Here is a 5,421-nt window from a genome sequence, read left to right as displayed (position 1 = left end):
TAGGGCGACGGAAACATTCTCTGAAGGGCAGAGTAATTTCCAGCCTCCGCTAACAGTTCCAGTCCAACCGCCGTCTGCCTCTTCCATTTGGTTCTGTTCGGAGAAGAAACAGTGGATATTAGTAAGGGAAACTCTCATCATAAAGATATAAACAAGTTGGAAAAGTCCAGTTAGAATCGTTTTATCACATGACTCTGAAGTTTAGAATTCAATCATATCTGCACTGAGTAAAAAATGCAGTTTGGGAAAAACCCATTGAAAATGCATGGACAAAATAACATAGGCTGCATGGTTCAATTTAAACGAAATGTGTTTTTTCTAATGGATTTAGGCCTGCTTTGTAATAACAAGCGTTACCAAAATGTGGTGTTTTGAGTGCAAAGTTGAGGGTCAGTTCAGAGTCAGTTGGAAACATCTGTAGCCTACGCAATATTATAGCGTGCATTCACTTTCGGTTGGGATCGTATTGGTTTCATCATGTGGTCTGAAATGAGTCTAATTCTTCTATGTTTCCAAGAAAGATCTACACTGTAGTTGTACTCAGTTACGCACTTCAGTTATTCTGATAAATCAGTCCTCGTCACTTGTATTCACGCGGAGGGTTCATCTGTCAGATTGTCAATTGAAAGCACTCCTCAATCAGGTCAATTATTCATCATTATAATAATTGAGTAAATATAGTAGTGTGGCTGAATTATTGATATGGCATAGGCCTACATGCAACGATATATTATTCATGCACAAAGTGTTGTTTTTATACCCATTTATTAATATCGTTGTGCTGTCTGAATGTCATAGCTTCATTTGAAAACCATTTAGATTTTTGTCTCTCAAAAATTGCTTAAAACATTCTAGTCTCTAGTCTAGTAGAAGGCTATTTGTCCGTATTTGAATCACATGATTCAAAGGTTTCACGCAGTGCCAAATTGCCAATATTTTATGATGGTTTTGTTTTTTATGTCTGTTCTGTTTTCTCCTTTATTCTTAAGGAATTGATGCAGTGTGCGCAAGTTTTGAGAAAGAAATTGGAGCTCATATGTGACCAATGAGTTTGTCTGACTGACATGAGAAAATCATTCTGTCTGGAGGTGAAGAGCGTTTACCCTAATATCCTAATGATACAAGTGCAGGTGCGCACACACACTACCATTGTTGGCCTACTAGGCTCACTGCATTCTACCATTAGGCACTATCAAAATACTTCTCGTGATTTTAAATTGTTATAATTTGTGTAATTACACTAAAGGCAACCAAGCGTCGCAGTCCTTACCTCCTGTTCTGGTACCAGGTTTTGACTTGTGTGTCTGTGAGGTTGAGGGAAGCGGCCAGCTCCATCCTGTCTTGCACGCTCAGGTACTTCTGCCGTTCGAAGCTGCGCTCGAGCTGGGCCAGCTGGTGGTCAGTGAAGGCTGTTCGCGCCTTCCTGGGTTTCTTCATCCGAACATGATGCGGACTGTCCCTACTGCTCGAGATCTCTCGGTCTCCTTCCTCTTTCACTGCAAACACAAGAATATGATAAATATGAAAAACTCTCATTTACAACAATATCTCAACTGTTCATAAAGCCTAGAAAGTGATGGGTAGGGCCTAATCAAAAAGGAATATAGTCATCGGTTGTAGACTATATGCCCATTTATGAAAGGGATTGGGATTTCGTTTAAATGTTACATTTACAAACGGACTTAAGCCTATTTCAAAGTTTAACTTTTTCATACAACTTCATAGCCTTGTTTGGGTGTTGTGTTGGAGGACTTTAGGCCACTCTCCATTTGATTAAGACTGTGCTTAGTTTTTATGAAGACTAGGCCTATTTACAAATGAATATTTTTTGTATATTAGCACATTGTTTTTGCAATTGGATGTGTGTAACATTCCCCTTTGTTCTATTATTTCCTTTGCTGTCGTGTTGGGGTTAAAATTGTAGTATACATTCTCAGTTTATTCTCCCCCGTTCCCTCCAAAAAGAGGAGACGCGACGTGAGAGCTCTTGCTAGTTGAATAGTTGAGTCGTCTCTCAAGAAGCACAATAATCCGGCTAATTGAGCCACAAGGGAAGGGCGCCTTTCAACCGCGACCGGAGAAACTTCACAGGGCCGCGGATGAGAGCGAAATAAAGAGAGCCGGCCGGCCTTGCGCGTTACAAATCTGATTAGCACTGGGACAAATTACATCAAATCCCCGAAATATTAGAAGGCGGATTCGCTGAAATCAAAGCAGTGCAACTACTCCCTACAAGGGCTTTGGAGCTGAATTGACTGCGTTGATATGACAATCTGTTACACACACACGCACACCACACACCTCACACACAACACACACAGCACACACACACACACACACACACACACACACACAACACACACACACACCACACACACACACACACACACACACACACACACACACACACACCCACACACACACACACCACACACACACACACAACAACACACTGTATCCAAAGTATAATTGATGTCGTTCATTGTCATGTTCCTTTTTAAAAAACTGAACTGAAGTCAGGACTTTTGTAAAACCCTTGCTATATATGAGTTGATGATGAATAATTGTTCACTAGTAGACTATAAATAACATGTCATTACATTATTCACTATAATAAAATATTCGAATGAATATTTATTTTATAATAATAATAATACATACAATAATAATATATATGGCCTATCCTCATTACACCGTTTTGTGTCACTGTAAGATGCATTTTCTTTTAATCAATAAAGGGGTTAGATATATTTATTGTTTTTGTTATATAAGTAATCAAGTCAATATTTATTAGGCCTATTATATATTTTGTTTATTTTTCTAAGCACATTTCTAATGACTATTTCCTAGCCAGGTAATTGTCCTCACAATTACCGACGGTTGACTTATTTGTATGCAGAGCGCTGCTTCATTAAACTGTCAAATGGAGATGAACATGTCTGTTATGCTGACATGATGAAACAGACAGACCTTGATGGCATTTATCTGGAGGCAACCCTGTCATCTTTTCCATGCAGCTCTTCTCTTGCTCCCTGACATCAGGACTGTTTTCAAGACGTCTGCTAATGGCAAGCAAGTGCGTCTGGAAGAAAAACGGTTTGACACTAATGTTTATCCCCCAAATCATTGGGAGAATATCAACTAGTGTGGATTCATAATTTAAGAAAATAATAGGTAGGTGTCATCCTTTTCAATGATCCGTTATAGGGCCTACTGTTAGCTATAGACACTTTTAAAAGAGTTTAGAGTTCAAGATAATATTGTTGATCAACTTTCACCATTTGCAGCATTTTTTATATATTTTTTTTTTGTTGGGGGGGATTAATTAATCTCTTATTGAGTTTACTGGGATAATGTAAAAGTGTATAATTTGATATTTGATTAGATACATTTTATAGGGATTCTTTTTGTAAAAAGATTTCTAGCCTAGGCTAATATAGCCTACTTTCAGTATTTGCCTTCGGAGGCTAATCCCAATTTACAACCATAGCCTAATTAACGAGCACTACATTTTCAGAAACACTTTTTAAACATGGACAGTGTTTTTAACACGTTCAATTATGATAAAGAAAATATTGAGTTAGAATTAGATATATAGCAAATCAACTGCATAAAGCTAACAAATACAACGGATATAGAACAGTAGGACACAACAATTCCATTAGAATTATGTGACAAAGTCTAATTGATTTATAAACTTAAGCTTGTTTAATCACTTATTTTACCTTGTATTCGCTGTCTGACGATGAGTTGCTATGGATTTTGTCCAGGTAGTCATCTGCGAGCTTGGAGGCAAGTCGCCCCGTTTCTTGAGTTGGCTGGCCATTACTGGAGTATGGGGCGCAGGCGGCTAGCGGTTTGCAGTCAGCTAGAATATCTCTGATCAGAAAGGATGAGGTGACCGTCCGCGGCTGTGACCCGGCGGAGATCTGTCCGTGTTGGAGATGGGGTGGCAACCCGATAGCATGACCTTGCCTCTGCAATGCCTCATCAACAACCTCCCTCCTCGGCGAGGGGGAAGACAGCAGACCGCTCTCTAGTTCAGACCTCGGGCTGAACTCCAGCGGTGACCGGCACTCTCCCCCAAACTGTCCCTCTTTCGACATGACCGGACTTCCAGGTCTGTGGGAAAGTAAAGAGTCGATCCCAAAGCTGGACCCATTGGTGATGCTCCATTGTTTACCAGCACAGCTAAGTTCTTCGAGGCTCAACTCAAACTATCATTGGTATTCGAGGCAAGCAAGTTTCAGATGATTGCTGAGATGAGACTTTGCCTGAATTTATCCAGCAGGAAATCCAAAAATGATTCGGAAATCACATATATTCAACAAGATGTTTTCTCCTCTTCTTAATTTATATTATACTTGTCAAAATAGCAACATCTCCGGGTTCTCGAAGTTATATAAGAAGTAGGCTACAAAATCGACCCTGCATCCAACTATTTTGTCCTAATACAACACTATTCATGAATTCGATGCAGCTGCCTCTGTTGGCGAGTTTGTCCATATGTTTCTTTTTTAGAAAACGGTACGAAACGGTACGACTTCTAAATTATTGATCGACTTATTTCAAAATATTGACAAAAAACCTGCAATGATTAGGAGAGTGAAGCAGCGTTAGTGCAGTTAATTTAGGCAAGCCGATTCCAGCCACTTTCAGCACACGGACGAGACAGAGCGAGTATTGCAGGTGGAATCAAGACCTGCAAATGACGCAGACCGAGGACACAATTGCTGAATTGTCATCACTTAAAAAGTAGTTCGCTGGTTGTGACCCGTGTTGCGCTCGATGGTAGAGGGAAGGTAGAGGTATTCTACGCGCGAAAAGATGCAACAGAGACTCGAACGGCGGTGGGCTGCTGCAGTCGAGAAGATGCGCACAGTAAAAACAGTGGTAACGCGGGTTAATAGACCAACATGGGATAATGTGAAGAAAATCTCAAAAATGGAACTTGAGAAACTCAGGAGCTAGTTTTTAAGGACGCCCGTCCAGTGAGTCCTAGTGACAAGTTCTTCATTGGTTGAGGGGGATTTGGGTGTTGACGGGTTTGCGGAGAGGAAGGTAAGACCCCCCAACACTCACTCACCCCTCCTCTTGCCTCTCTTTGATAAAAGACACTGAATTCATCAGGAGACTCAGATCCAACTGTTTTACAGGCAATTTTCCACACTGTTTGCTTTTCATTACATCATTGATGAGGCTTATAATGGGGCTTTATTTACTGTGGAGCTTGGTAGGGTCTTTTCTCTCGTCTCTCTTTTTACGCGCGTGTTCAGTCAAAACTTTACAGCTTTTTTTTACATTATCAGCATTTGTCCACTTTTGCATTTATTGGCAAGTTTCAGAATTTAGGTTCATTGTTTTTCCATTTATGTTCACGTTGTTTTTAAATATCAAAGGCTTTTATTGACGTTAGTTGAA

General features: G+C 40.1%; 1 pseudogene; it reads right to left on the bottom strand.

Annotated features, from left to right (window-relative positions):
* Positions 1–6: 6 nt before the first annotated feature.
* Positions 7–4,217, bottom strand: LOC112079934 (barH-like 1 homeobox protein; annotated as a pseudogene).
* Between the last annotated feature and the right edge of the window lie 1,204 nt (positions 4,218–5,421).

Source organism: Salvelinus sp. IW2-2015, unplaced genomic scaffold (genome assembly GCF_002910315.2).
Source record: "Salvelinus sp. IW2-2015 unplaced genomic scaffold, ASM291031v2 Un_scaffold10367, whole genome shotgun sequence".
Classification (NCBI taxonomy): Eukaryota; Metazoa; Chordata; class Actinopteri; order Salmoniformes; family Salmonidae; genus Salvelinus; species Salvelinus sp. IW2-2015.
The sequence above is the reverse complement of the archived record's forward strand: the minus strand, read 5'-3'. Positions and strand labels throughout refer to the sequence as shown.